This window comes from Macaca thibetana, chromosome 7 (genome assembly GCF_024542745.1).
Source record: "Macaca thibetana thibetana isolate TM-01 chromosome 7, ASM2454274v1, whole genome shotgun sequence".
Taxonomy (NCBI): Eukaryota; Metazoa; Chordata; class Mammalia; order Primates; family Cercopithecidae; genus Macaca; species Macaca thibetana.
Genome location: NC_065584.1, coordinates 91,829,897 through 91,845,540, shown reverse-complemented (window position 1 = coordinate 91,845,540; position 15,644 = coordinate 91,829,897). Strand labels below are relative to the sequence as shown.

Sequence of the window (15,644 nt, the reverse complement as noted above, 5' to 3'; positions counted from 1 at the left end):
AAGTGATCTGTCCACGTTGGTCTCCCAGAGTGTTGGGATTTACAGGTGTGAGCCACTATGCCTGGCCCATTTTATAATTTTGATCATTAAAAAATGGTGATAAAATTATTGTGTATTGTTGTTGATATGCTACGTTGATAAATTCTTTGGGCTAGATTCCTGAAAGTGGAAATTAAGGAATAAGAATTGTATAAGTGTGCATGATCCTAGATAAATATTGCCAAAATATTTTGCAGAAAACTCTTAGTTTCAGCTTCCAGGAGCAGTGTCTGTCATCCATACTCCACCAGAATTGAACACTAAATTGAGCCTTGCAATTTTAGCATTTAAAAAGTTGTATCATTTAATATAGAACAGCAGTCTCTTCATTATGATCTTTAATTCTCTTGCTTAGTAAGTTTATACTCAAGTCAAAATCAGTTAAAGTTAATCATGCATATTGATGCCTTATCTTTTTCTTTTAATTCTTTAATACTTCTAGAATGTATTTGTACTTAAGTGAAGTAAGATGCCTCCTCCTGTTGACAATTTAGTTTCCCCACATTGTGCTGTTTTTTTCTTCACTGGATTATCGAACAATATGTTTCCTTTTTTTTTTTTTTTTTTTTTTTTTTTTGGAGACAGAGTCTCGCTTTGTTGCCCAGGTTGGAGTGCAGAGACGCGATCTCTGTTCACTGCAGCCTCCGCCTCCCCGCTCCAAGTGATTCTACTGCCTCAGCCTCTTAAGTAGCTGGGATTATAGGCGTGCGCCACCCCGCCTGGCTATTTTTTATTATATTTTTAGTAGAGACGGGTTTCTACATGTTGGCCTGGCTCGTGTTGAAGTCCCGGCCTCAGGTGATCCGCCCACCTCGGCTTCCCCAAGTGTTGGGATTACAGGCGTGAGCCACCGTGCCTAGCCTGGCTAGAGACTGTATTTATTATTATTATTATTTTATTATTATTATTTTTTTGAGACGGAGTCTCGCTCTGTCGCCCAGGCTGGAGTGCAGTGGCCGGATCTCAGCTCACTGCAAGCTCAGCCTCCCGGGTTTACGCCTATTCTCCTGCCTCAGCCTCCCGAGTAGCTGGGACTACAGGCGCCCGCCACCTCGCCCGGCTAGTTTTTTGTATTTTTTAGTAGAGACGGGGTTTCACCGTGTTAGCCAGGATGGTCTCGATCTCCTGACCTTGTGATCCGCCCGGCTCGGCCTCCCAAAGTGCTGGGATTACAGACTTGAGCCACCACGCCGGGCCTATTATTATTTTTTGTAGACAGAGTCTCACTCTGTTGCTCAAGCTGGAGTGCAGTGGCGCCATCTCGGCTCACTGCAACCTCCACCTCTCGGATTCAAGCAGTTCTCCTGCCTCAACCTCCTGAGTAGCTGAGACTACAGGCATGTGCCACCATGCCCGGCTAATTTTTGTCTTTTTAGTAGTGATGGGGTTTCACTATGTTGGCCAGGCTGGTCTTGAAATCCTGACCTCGGTGATCTGCCCGCCTCGACCTCCCAAAGTGTTAGGATTACAGGCATGAGCCACCGTGCCTGGCCAAGACTCTTAAAGCTCTCTTCTCCCACTATTTTAAAGCTGTCTTCTCCCACTGATCTGCCTTTTAGTGGTAAAATCATTTTGTCTTAAACACTGTAGCTTCATTATACATGTTAACATCTTCTAGGAAGAATCTCCACTCAGGTTAAAAAAAAAATTTGAAGCACCATTATTTCAGGTGAACTTTGTGTGTGTGTATGTTGTTTTGTTTTTGCAATTCTCCGCTACTCGTCCAAAAAAACACAAATTCATTAGATTTTGATTGTGATTGTTAATAAATCAGTTTGGGAGAAAACATTTCCAAATATTTGAATTACTCATTCAAGGACATTCTGTGTTTCTCCATTTACTCAACTTTTATCTATCTGTGAAGAAATCACAGAAGGTCATAGAGATTGTATACTTTTTTCCTTTTGGGTTATTCCTGGTTAATGAACACTTTTTGTTGCTCATGTAGGAGTTGTCTTTATTCCCCATTTTTTTTTATATTTAAAAATTTTTTTTTTCCATTTTTGAGACACAGGGTCTTGCTCTGTTACCCAGGCTGGAGTATGCACCACCAGCTGGGACTGCTGGTATGCGCCACCATGCCTGGCTAAGTTTTTTCTTTTTCCTTTAGAGGCAGAGCCTTGCTGTGTTGCCCAGGCCGGTCTCAAACTCATGGCCTCAAGTGATCCTTCCACCTTCACCTCCCAAAGTGCTGACTTTGCAGGTGTGAGCCAGCATGCCTGACCTCCCTTGTTTCTTTTAGATGATTATTGGTTGTATGTGAGGAAAGCTCTGGTATTTTCTGTACTTATCTTGTATCTACCCAATTTGTTGATTGCTCTTATTCGTTATAATAGTTTTTCAGTTGACTCTTACTGACTTTTTTGTGCCGAAAATCATTGATGACAGATAAGGATAATTTGGTCTCCATTTTTCTGGTACATAATACGTCTTTACTTACCGTCAGGTGTGTGTCATTTAGGAATATAAATGGCTGAAAATAACTGAAAGCCTGCTGCCTAATAAGGGAGTAGGCCGACGGGGGCTGATTTTTCTCAAGTTCAGGCAGTCTCGGGGGGAGGAGTCTGTGGCTGCTGTGAGGTGCTCAAAGAGGGTGTGAGGACTGGGCTCCTGGCTTCTGTTTCTTCATCCTTAGCCTGTGGCTTTTGTCCTCGTGAACACAAGACGACCTCCAGGAATTATGTCTGTGTTTCAGGCAGGAAGAAGTTGGGAAGGGATGAAGACAAAAGGCAGAATGACAGGTCAGCAAGTGCTGCTTAACCAGCAGGCCCTGCTTCTCCTTGGCCAGAACTGAGTTGCATGCAGCTGGCTAGAAGGTGGGACATGGAAGTGGGTATGGCTAGTGGGTTGGGCATGGGGGTTGGGCCAACCAAGCAGGGTTGTTCATAGGGTCTTGCTGCATTAGCCTGCACATCCAGAATTGTTACATGTTGATTACAGGCATATTTGTCCTTTTTTGTCTATGTTAATGATAATACCTCTGTTTCTCAATATGTAAGGTTTCTTTTGGTTTAAGAGAGGTTTTCATCATGTTGAAGAATTGCCTGTCTTGTTTTCTTGGGTGATTTATTAAGGATGGGTGTTGAATGTCATCAGATGTCATTTTGGCATTCATTTAGATTCAGATGTTGTTGTTACACCTATTAATGTGATGTAGGAATAGATTACCTGGTAGTAATCCCTCCTCAGATTCCTGTGTTAAACTATTTTTGGTTGCTGTGGGTGGCTGTTTAAATTCCTAATTAAATTTGGTTTGCTAACATATTCAGATTTTTTAATATCTTATTTTAAATGAGATAGCTTTACAGTTCTCTTTAGATGCATTCTTTTCCAGATTTTGCTGTCAGGCTTAGGCTAGTTTTGTAAAATGAATTAATGACTTTTCCTTTTTACCTTCTTCTCTGTAACAGTTTTCATAGTGTGGCAATAAACTGTCCTTTGAAGGTTTGGAACAACTCACTTGTTAAATGCTTGGAGGCTGACACCTAAAAAAAAAAAATAGTTTTTTTTTTTTTTTTTTTTTTTTTTTTTTAAGACTTCAGTGCAGTGGCATAATCTTGGCCCACTTCAGCCTTGACTTCCCAGGCTTGAGCAATCCTCCCACCTCAGCCTCCCTGGTAGCTGGGACCACAGGTGCTTGCCACCACACGTGGTTAAAAAAAATTTTTTTTTTGTATTTTTTGTAGAGATGAGGTTTTGCCATGTTGTCCAGGCTGGTCTAGAACTGCTGGGCTCAAGTGGTCTGCCTGCCTTTGCTTCCCAAAGTGCTGGGATTAACAGGTGTGAGCCACCATGCCCAGCCTAAAAAAATGGTTAGTTTTTGTGACAGCTTTAAAAAGTTTCGTGGGTATTGGTCTGTTCCAGGTTTCTGGTTCTTTCCTCTGTGCTCTTTTTGTTTTTTGGAGACAGGATCTCACTCTGTTGCCCAGGACAGTGGTGCAGTCATGGCTCACTGTAGCCCCAACCCACTGGGCTCAAGCGAGCCTCCCACCTCAGCCTCTAGAGTAGCTGGAACCCATACCTGGCTAATTTTTAAATTTTTTGTAGAGACAGAGTCTCACTATGTTGCCCATGCTGGTTTTGAACTCCTGGGATTAAGCGATCCTCCTGCCTCGGCCTCCCAAAGTGTTGGGATTACAGGCATGAGCCACCATGCTGGCCTTCTGGTTCTTTTTAAATCAATTTTAGTAATTTAATAATTTCCAGCAAGTCAATTAAAAATTACAGCTCAGTTGTATGTAGTATTTTCTGTGTGGTGTTATTCCCTCTGTATCTGTTTTCTCAGATGTTTTAGTTGCTTTTCTCTCTTAATCTTTATTAGACCTGCCAGAGCTGTGCTTATTTTGTGTCCCCATCCAAATTCAGAATTAATGGTAGTCATGCTCCACATCATGTTTTGGTCAGCGGTGGACCTCATCTGTCACAGCAGTCCCATAAGATTATAATGGAGCTGAAACAGTGCTGTCTCGTAGGGATATCGTATCTGTTGTAGTGCGCGACATTACTCACATGTTTGTAGTGATGCTGGTGTAAGCTACTGTGCTTCCAGTCAGATAAAAGTGTAGCACATACAGTTGTGTAAGGTACCTAATACTTGATAAGAAGCAACCCTGTTACTGGTGTATGTATTTACTATGCTGTACTTTTTATTTTAGAGTGTACTCCTTATACTTATTAAACAGAAAATTAATTGTAAAATAGCCTCAGGCAGGTCCTTCAGGAGGTATCCAGAAGAAGGCATTGTTATCATAGGAGATGATGACTCTGCGTGGGTTACTGCCCCTGAAGACTTCCAGTGGGTTAGGATATGGAGGTGGAAGACAGTGACATGGATGATCCTGACCCTGTATAGGTCTAGGCTAATGTGTGTGTTTGTGTCTTAGTTTTTAACAAAAAAGTTAAAAAAGTTAAAAAAAGTTAAAAATAGAAAAAGGCTTATAGAATAAGAATATAAAGAAAATATATACAAGAACCAAAATTTAAGAAAAATAAAGTTTGTAAAAGTAAAAAAGTTATGGTTAAGCTAAGGTTAATTTATTACTGAAGAAAAATTTTTAAATAAATTTAGTGAGGCCTAGGTATACAGTATTTATAAAGTCTACAGTAGTGTACAGTAATGTAGTCAACCTTCACATTCACTCACCACTCACTGACTCACCCGGAAGAGCAACTTCTAGTACTGCAAGCTTTATTCGTACTAGTACTCCTATATATGTGTGTGTGTGTGTGTGTGTGTGTATAGACACACATATATATATACACATACATACATACTTTTTTTTGTTTTGTTTTTAAGAGACAAGGTCTAGCTGTGTCACCCAAGCTGGAGTGCAGTGGCGTGATTATAGCTCATTGCAGCCTTGAGCTCCTGGGCTCAAGCGATTCTGCTGCCTCAGCCTCCCTAAAGTAGCTAGAACTGCAGGCTTGTGCCACCACACTCGGCTAATTTTTGTTTTTTAATTTTTTGTGGAAATGAGATCTCACTATGTTGCCTAGGCTGGTCTTGAACTCTTGGCGTCAAGCAAGTGCTTGGCCTCTAAAGTGCTGAGATGATAGGTGTGAGCCTGGCCATTTGTACTTTTTTTTTTAAATCATACTATATTTTTATTGTGCCTTTTCTATGTTTAGGTATGTTTAAATACACACATACCTACCATTGTGTTAAAACTGACTGCAGTATTCAGTGCAGTAACACACTGCAGGCTTGCAGGTCGGTAGCCTAGGAGTAATAGGCTATACTGTATAGCCTAGGTATGTAGTAGTAGGCTACACCATCGAGATCACTCTGATCACACAATGATGAAATCACCTAACTATGCATTTCTTAGAATGCACCCCCGTTGTTAAGTGATACATAACTCTGCTTCTTTAAGCCTCAGTAGCACTTTGGTTATGTTAGGATTCTGTCTCTTTATGAGTCTGCTTTGCTGATAAATTGTGATATCTTGAGGGCAGCTGCTCTGCTTTCTGCCTGCACCTTGTTTCGCATGTCTACCTGGCACATGACATATGCCTCGTTGTTTAGTTCTTCTCTGCTTGTGTCTTTGCATTCACCACCGATAGTTGTCAGGAGGTTTTCATTGATTGCAATCTCGTGCAATGGGTATAGGTAATGGGTAGCCTTATGGAGGAGAAAATGCTTGCCTATTTGGGTTCATTCCAAGCAGTAGTTCAAGGATAAACCTCTAAATTGAGGGAGTGCTGTAATTTGCTGGATATGTGAGCCACAGAAGATGGCTTGGATGACATCTGATGCCTCCTGGCTGCAGGGATGGAGGCAGCAGACTCTCCTGCCTGGGGTGGTTGGATGCCATCCCTGTCGGGGGCTTATGCTCCAACCTCAGGGCTATTCTTGGGGGAGCTATGACATAGCTTTCATAAAACTCTGTGGAATTTTACCCCGTGTATTAGTAAAGGTGAGTGGTTCAGTTGGTTTGATTCAAAAATTCTGTTCACATCTCTGCCTTAGACCTGCATCAGGCAAATACTTGAATTTAGGGTCTGTCCCCTGGTGTCATCTGAATTATTGTTTGCTGTGTGTGGCCAAGGAGATGGTCACTCTTCAGGGTGGGTGGTTGGAGGGGAGAAATACTATGATTTCTGTTGAGTCGTGTGAAATCAATTTGGAATGTGGATAGGGGCCTTATACTTTTTCTTTTGAGCTTAGTGATTTTCTCTGTAGGGTGGAGAGCGATTAGGAAGGAATTCACCACCCTTAGGTTCTCAGGCATAGGGTCTTCCTAGGGGCAGGACTGATGAATGAACGACAGGGTGGATGGAGCAGAACCGTTGAAACCTTCAGGGCCTGCCACCGTTATTTGGTCACAGGAAGCGTTCAGTGGTGAACTTGTTTGAAATGATTTTGAGTAACTTCCGTCTCCTAAATCATATTAGGACTCTTTGGTCTCCTATGGTTATCTGAGTTGTTTTCCAGGAGGAGCAGGGAAGGTACCAGGAGAAAGATAACTGCTCCTCTCATGTTTGCTGAGGGTGTTCCTGTAAGGTGAGCTAGTGTTCCTTTTAGGGCCCATGGAGACCGACCTTCACATTGAAGAAGCGTATCTGTGCTCCGAGATGTTTTCATGGGGAAAAGTGTCAGATGTAATTATAAAAGGAGTCTTTCTCTTTAAATACTGTAGTTGATTTAGAAATATTGGAGGTTTAATTGAAGAGCTTGTCTACAGTTTTACATTTTCCTTAAGCACACAGAAACTAGTATCTTTCTCTGGGTTGCTTTTTTTTTTTTTTTTTGAGACAGGATCTCACTCTGTTATCCAGGCTGGAGTGCAGTGGCATGATCTCGGCTCACTGCAACCTCTGCCTTCTGAGTTCCAGCGATTCTTCTGCCTCAGCCTCCCGGGTAGCTGGGATTACAGGCACGTGCCACCATGCCTGGCTAATTTTTGTCTTTTTAGTAGAGATGGGGTTTCACCATGTTGGCCAGGCTGGTCTGGAATTCCTGATCAGGTGATCCACCCGCTTCGGCCTCCCAAAGTGCTAGGATTACAGGCGTGAGCCACCATACCTGGCCTGGGTTGCTTTTTAAATTCATACTTTACTGTCTTATTTAGGTCTCAAATGTGATAAGTGGTTATACTTTTCTTCCTATGCATTTAAGTTGGAGCAGGCTCCCGGGCACCACTTCTCTCCCCAGAGTTGATTAACGCCTCATGTCAGTGGCCTCCCTACCTCACAGTGTATCTCGTATCACTGCTGAATATTCTGATCGCACAGTGCTGAGAGTATCGGCTTCTCTCCCTTTCTCTTTCTATGGTTGTAGGGATTCTTTAAGGGCAGGAAACACGTTCTTTGTTTCCATAGGATCTGACAAAGTGCATGGCATAGTAGGTGTTCATCAAAAGAGGGTGGAGTAGGGTTGATATCAAGGGTTTTAGGAGAGATCTGACTAGTTTGGATGTGTGACTTAAAAAGCAGATATAGTGCCTTTTCACGGATACACCTCCGTGATTCCTCAAGTGGTCTGGCTGTGTTTATTTTAGGATTCTAAAAGTAAAGTGTTCTGTTCCGAGTCTTTCACAATCTGAAGTTCTCCAATTCTGTTAAGTCTCCTCCTTTAGTTCCATCATTGGGGGCTGTTTCTGCTCGGAAGGCCAGGAAGTTGCTGGGAAGTCCGCTGGGCTTTGCAAAGGGACTTTTGCTTGTATGGGCATTGCCCAGTTGTGTTACAACTTGTTTACAGCCGTTGGTTTTTAAGGGATGAGGTAATCTTAGCTCAGCTTAGTGTAATACACAACAGTTTTGTTTATTGAGAAAATTGTTGTCTGTTGAAGTTTTTCAGATGTTAGAGATGTTATGAATTGCAATCAAGTGGGTATCCTCTTATATAAGTGAGTCTGACAAGCCCATTTCACAACTACATCTCATCAGTCACAGTTGCATGGCAAGGTTTATTGTTTAAAGTTTTCGTTTTTTCTTTTTTAAGTTGGGAAAGGAAGACAGATGGTTTCAGAAGCCAAGAAAGGACACAAAGGCATGGATATTTGGAAATCTGGACATAATTCACCATTCTTCTTAATTTCTTCTGATATCTGAGACACTGAGACAGCTGTCAATTGAATTGCTTGTTCACAGTATTTGAATGTAATGAAACTTGAGTGTCCTAATCACCTGGTGGGCGTAGATCTTTGGGATCCACCTGGAGGCTTAGTAGGGCTGCCCTGAGCGGTATTGTCTTCTCCAGCTGGGCCTCTGAGCTGGACCATGTGCCCGTGTTCAGCCTCAGTCCATCCCTCAGCCAGTTGTTAAATCACTTTGGACATGTGACAGCCTCGACATGTCACAGCTTTAAAAGTTCAAATTTTAAAAAGGTGAGGAAATGATCTCCTAGTGAGACAACTTCTGCCTAAAAAATAAAAGCTTCTAAGACATAAATTCTGTGTTATGAACAACTTGCAATTTTCATAGTTTTCAGTTTTAGCTCTGGCAGCCTCTATGATAGATCTTAAGTATGTTTATCACAGCTGGAAAAATGTTTTATTGTCATCTTTGTTTATCATAATATGCCACCTACTCTGGTAGTGTCTTAAAACTGTAGCTCTGTGGGTTTTTTTGTTTGTTTTATGCTTGCTAATGGGGGAGGTGGGGGTGGGGGCTGATGAATATAAATGATACCTAGAAATTGAAATAGAAGAAAAAATGTATTCAGCCAGTACTCTTTCCAGGTTATAGCTAAACGTCAATTGGCAACCTCCATGCTGTGGTTTATTGAGTAACACTTAGTACTTAGCACAGCCCTCAGTGAAGATCTTTTATGGCCTTTTCTGAATGTTACAAAAACATAGCTAAAGCTTATCCAGATGAGGACAGGGACCTTTCTTTCCTTCCTTTTTAAATGGGGCAAAATTTGGCCACTGGGTTGCTGCAGATGAGAGAGTAGAAGGAGAAAGGCAGTCAGTGGGAGACCCTCTGTGTGCTGAGAGAACGCATGTGGGATTTGGCTTCAGGAAGTCTGAGCTTGCATTCTATCCAGCGCTAATATTTAGTGAGTGTGATTTGGGGCAAATTATTTAGTCTCCCCGAGCTTCAGGATGTTTGAAACTTTGTGAGCAGTCTGACCCCACACTGTAGTCTCCCTGCATGTATACATTTCTTCTTTTCCTTTTCCTTTTTTTTTTTTTTTTTAAATTTTTGAGATAGTGTCTCGCTCTGTAGCCACAGTTGGAGTGCAGTGACATGGTCACGGCTTACTGCAGCCTCAACCTCCCAGGCCCAAGGGATCCTCCTGCCTCAGCCTCCTGAGTAACTGGGGTCACAGGTGTGTGCCATCATGCCTGGCTAATTTTTAACATTTTTTATAGAGATGGAGTTTCACTATGTTGCCCAGGCTGCACTCCAAACTCCTGGACTCAAGCAGTCCTCTCCCTCCAGCCTCCCAAAGTTCCGGGATTACAGGTGTGAGCCACCACGCCCAGCTGGAACTGTTGGCTTTTAAGAAGAACCATGCTGTGTTTGCGTTTACAGTCATATCACCATACTTCCTGGAAAGTGGATGGACACGTTGGATGGTAGATGTTGAGTTCTTTAGATGCCTGGATGCTTAGATGCTTTGTGTGGGTTCTTACTGGGGCTGTAACCTACTAGAGGACAGACCCCAACTTCTGCTTACTTAGTCTGGGGAGGTTAATAATGATCTAGGGCACCAGCTTCCCAGTGGGTTTCCATCCTTAGTCTCCTCCAGCCCACTCTACTCTCTGTTACCCACCTGGGCACCTCTTCCTCTGTGTCCCTCTTTGTCTGACCTTCGGTATCTTCCCAGTGGCTCTTTCCATGACTGGCTCGGACCACGCATATATCTGCCCGTTGTCTGTCCGGGGTCCCTCCAAAGATGCCTCTGTGGGCTGGACCCCTGGTGGTGCTTCCTCCAGATAACTGTTGAAGATGGAACAAGAGTGTGCAAGAACACTAGCATGTTTCCAGTATTCAGGTCTAGCAGCAGGTCCCAGGCATCAACAGCTTGCCACTGCACCCCAGGTAGCTTGATTACCTAGCCTTGGAGCTGCAGCCTCCTTGGACAGTGCGGCAGCTGTCAGTGTCTGAAACCATTTTGAACTTTATCATAGGGTGGTGTCAGACAGCAGTTATTGAGGCTACTTAAAAGAATCTTTTTAAATGTACGAGCTCAGTGGTATTAAGTACACTTACATTGTTGTGCAACCGTCACCACCATCCATCTCCAGAACTTGGTCATCTTCCCAAACTGAAACTCCATATCCATCAAACAACTCCCCATTGCCTTTTTCCCCTAGCTCCTGGCAATTGCCATTCTACTTTCTGTCTGTAAATTTGACTATCTAGATACCTCATGTAAATGGAATCATACACTATTTGTCCTTTTGTGACTGACTTATTGTATGAGCATAATGTCCTCAAGGTTCATTCAGATTGTAGCATGTGTCCATAGTCTCCTTCCTTTTTAAGGCCCAATAATAATTAATAATATATGTATGTTTGATAGATAACACATTTATATAATGTCCATTACCACATGGTATATATGCTTATCCATTTGTCTGTCGATGGACACTTGAGTTGCTCTCCTGCTTTGGCTACTGTGAATAATATGGCTATGATCGTGGATATACAAATATTTCCTTAAGTCTTTCAGTTCTTTTGTGTATATATCCAGAAGTGGAATTGCTGGATCATATGGCAGTTCTATTTTTAATTTTTTGAGGAACCACTATACTGTTTTCCCTATAGACCATAAGAATTCCAATTTTTCCATATCCTTACCAACATTTATTTTCTGTTTTTTGTTTTTTTTTTTTAATAGTAGCTATCCATTCTAATGGGTATGAGGTGGTATCTCATTGTGGTTTTGATGGGACTTTTGAGTTTTAGCAAATATCAATGAAGTATTTAAGTTTTCTTTCTTTTTTTTCTTAGAGACAGGATCTCACATTGTTGTCCAGGCTAGAGTGCAGTGATGTGATCATAGTTCACTGCAGCCTAAACCTCCTAGGCTCATGCAGTGCTTTCACCTAAGCCTCCTGAATAGCTGGGACTACATTCCTGCGCTATCACTCCTGGCTAATTTTTAAATTTTTGTAGAGATGGAGTCTTGGGATGTTTTCTAGGCTGGTCTGGAAGTCCTGGCCTCAAGCAGTTCTTCCACTTGAACCTCCCAAAGTGCTGGGATTATAGGCAGGAGCCACCACGCCTGGCCTATTTAAATTTTTATGGGTACGAATTCACTTAAAAGCTGAAGGCTTTGAGAGGACAGGGAGCATGTGAAAAAACTGAAGGTTTTGGTGGGGGTGGGGGGAGGAGGAGGAGGAGGAGAAGGAAGAGAAGGAAGAGAAGGAGCATGTGAACAAGAGCAACTGATTACTTCCTTGTCATTCATTTGCCCGGTGTTTACTAAGCACCTGCTATTTCTCAGACCTGTGCTGGTTTGGCCCTTGTGAAGAACAGTAAATACAATGCAGTTCCAGCTGCGCATGGGATCACAGTCCAGTAGGTAAGTGAGTGCCTAAACTTGAGAAATGAGTGCAGTAGGGGTCCTGTGGCAGTGAAAGGGTGAGTCTGCACCCAGGCAAGTGTTAAAGGCCTGGCCTAGAGAAGATGGGTGTTTTGATGGAAAGAGCTGCTGGGAAGCATGTGTACTCAGTATCTTGGAGTTTAGAAACCTCAGTTGCCTCCATGTCTTGTCCTTGGTGAAGGAATATCTGGAGCTGAGGCTGGATGTATTGACACAGGTCAAATCACAAAGAGTCTTAGGCCATTTCAAGGAGGTTGGATTTTTCTCTGGAAGGCACAGGGAGGGTTTTGAAGGACTTAATGCAGAAGAATGGGCACTGTCAGGTTTGTGGTTTGGAAAGTCTGCCTTGGTAGTAGGGTGGAGGGTGCATTATGGAGGGCTAGACCAGGGCCCAACCCCCAGCGAGATGCTGTGTGGTAACCAGGGGGAGAGAGAGGTGGTAGCGTTGGAAGCCATGACTTGGCATAGAAGCCAAAGCATCCCCAGGTTGTCATTGTCTAATTAATGGTTAAGTTTGGGCAAGAAATAAAGCTCTTAAAAGTTTCCAGCTGTGGAACTCTCTGTCTCTTTTTATCTTCAGATTTGTGTCTTTGCTGTCTGTGGCCTCCAGTGGAAGGCCGAAGTTACTTATCTCCTTGCTGGAAGCAGAGTTCCTCATGATTGCCAGCCCCTGTTTGGTAGTGGTCCTGGAGTGCCTGTGGAAGTGGGATACTTGGTGCCAGTTAACTTGGGTCTTTGCTCCCGAACTGCAGCAGTGTCTTGTGCTCTGTGGTTTGTAGCATGGAACAGAGGCTGATGGGCGGGGAGTTTGAGTCCCAGTGATTGAGGCCCCCCTGCCTGCCTGCACCTTACTGAAGGAAGGACATGGTGACTTCTCAGTGTGCTCTCTGGTGATCTGAACCTAGATTTTTGTTTCACGGGTAGGGGGCAGGGTTTTGGATTAAGCCCTGGCCAGACCTGGCCCAAGTTCATAGTGTCAGTAGTATAGTTCTCTTTCTCTCTCTTCTCCCACCACCCCTTTCTCTCCCCCTCCCCTTTTCTCCTCCTCCCCTTCTCTCCTACTCTCCTTCCTCTCCCACTCTCCCTCCTCTCTCTGCCTTAATTCCCCCCACACACTGTCTCTCCCCCACTCCCAGCTTACTTTCTCTCTTCGACTCACAATACACACCTGTGTGTGTGTGTAATGGCACTGTTATTTCATGTGTGTACCTTTGCGTAGCGTTGGCACGTATGGGAATGCTATTATAATGCTTTCGTTGGGGGTCAGTGCTAACCGCTGCTGAGTGTGCTGCATGTTTTCTAGAAATATCCTGCCCAGCAGCATGAGACCAGAGCTCTCCACCCAGCCATTAGCTGGTGGGAGAATTTTGAGAAAGTCAATTGCTCTAGTCCTCATTTTTTTTTTTTACATCTGTAAAATGGTATCACAGATGCTTATAACTCAAGACTAGTTGATGAGAGTCTGTGACTCAAAAGGCCCTGTAGGTGGGGTTCAGAGGACCTTTGGAAATGGCATGCAAACTCTTTGTAAGTGTATTTTTTTGGAGAAGGGGCCCAGCTTTTTTATCAGGCTTCCTGAGAGATTCAGGACCTAAAAAATAAACCCTGATTAATCTTGGAGGCCTCTTTTTACGCAGTAGGCTTTGATTCATCAGTATCTGCATGTGGACAGGCTCTCAGATGGCCTGATGTTTCTCCTCCTTCCTCTGTGTGGCGGGTGACGACTTTGGCTGCCCAGATGTTAACATCAAGTAAGCAGAAGCTCAGTCAGTGTTAGCAAAATTAAATCACTCTGCAAAAATCAATGTTAGTGAAATTAAATCACTTGATCTTGAAAGCAGCATGAAATAGCAGTTTTTCATCTTCATTGTGCTGTTTTCCCTCTCTAGGTATCTTGCAGATTTTTTTTGGTTGGTTGTTTGGTTTTTGGCGTCCTTTTCAAGGACAAGCAGCTTTGGACAGTGCACTACCTTTTTTTTTTTTTTTTTTTTTTTTTTTTAGACGAAGTCTTGCTCTGTCACCCAGGCTGGAGTGCAGTGGTGTGATCTCAGCTCACTGCAACCTCTGCCTCATAGTGTTGAAGCGATTCTCCTGCCTCAGCCTCCCAAGTAGCTGGGATTACTGGTGCCCGCCACCACACTCAGCGAGTTTTTATATTTTTAGTAGGGACAAAGTTTCATCATGTTATTCAAACTCCTGACCTCACGCGACCTGCCCACCTTGGCCTCCCAAAGTGGTGGGATTACAGGCGTGAGTCACTGTGCCCAGCCAGTTGCACCACATTTTTTTAGATGCCGTGGTTGAGGATCCAGGGGTTTGTCATAGATTGATTAATCAGAAAGTATTAATCTAAAATATCAGAATATATTTATTGCAGGCAGAGACCTTGCATAGTTTAAAGATGACTCAGGAGGCACATTAGGTTCTTGCCATACTTTGCTGCCATCGCAGATGAATATGGGTTGCCCCCTTATATAGATCTTTCAGGATGCCCCAGTGTAGAGCAGCGTTGATGTTGAACAGATCCTGTCTGATGGAGACAGACCAGCGTCTCAGCCAACGGTGTGACCGAGGGCAGGGGCCACTTCTGAGGGTGCTTACTCCCTCACACTGTCCTCATGCTGCCCTCAAGCGGTGGGCAAAGGAGGGGGACCCTGTGCCTTCACAGCCCTAGAAGCAGAATTCCAAAATGTGGGCTCCTTTGGGTGTGGTTTGGGGGGTCAAGGAGATGGAGCAAGTGAGGAATGAACTTTGAGGATTTATGATCATATTCATGATGATAATGACTTAAAAACATGCTTGGCTGGGCATGGTGGCTCGTGCCTATAATTCCAGCACCTTGGGAGACTAAGACAGGAGGATTTCTTGAGTCCAGGAGTTCAAGACCAGCCTGGGCAACATAGTGACACCCCATCTCTACAAAAAAATTAAAAAATTAGCCAAGTATGGTGATGTGTGCCTGTAATCCCAGCTACTCAGGAGGCTGAGGCAGGAGGATCACTTGAGCCTAAGAGGTCAAGGCTGCAGTGAGCCTTGTCTGTGCCACTTCACTCCAACTTGGGTGACAGAGCAAGACCCTATCCCAAAACAAAAACACATGTTTGTGGTAGGAAATTAAAACAGAAGGTAAGGAGTAAACATGTCAGGCCCCTCCTCCTCTCCTCTGACTCTTCCTTCTTCCACCCTGCTTCCCAAGGGTAAGCTTTGCAGATACTCCCTATGCAAGCAAAAATGCTATTCTTAGCTGTTGTTTAAACACAGATTTGCAATTTGTGGTTTTTCATTTTAATAAATCTTGGCTCTCTTCCTATAGCAGAATGATCTTTGTTTTTAAAATGATTTTAAGTATACAATTAATACGTGAATGTGTGTTTCTTATTGAAATTAGAACAATACACAGTCACAGAGTAGAAGGTGATGGGTAATACAGCTCACCCTCACCTCTTCCTGCTACTCTGAGTCTGCTTCACTCCTCAGAAGGAACTACTGGCCCATCAGCTTGTCTCCTTCCAGGCATTTTTTCCGTTTGTTTATGTCCACCTGCATAAGAAACTGGAGGCGGCAGGGTGGGGCGGTGTTGGTGGGTCAGGCAGAAGCAAGCCAC

The 15,644-nt window shown here is 43.5% G+C and overlaps 1 protein-coding gene across 2 annotated transcripts in view; it reads left to right on the top strand.

Moving 5' to 3' along the window:
• Nucleotides 1–15,644, top strand: part of IGF1R (insulin like growth factor 1 receptor) — a 318,403-nt gene that overhangs the window by 26,420 nt on the left and 276,339 nt on the right. The gene's annotated exons all lie outside the window — the stretch shown is intronic.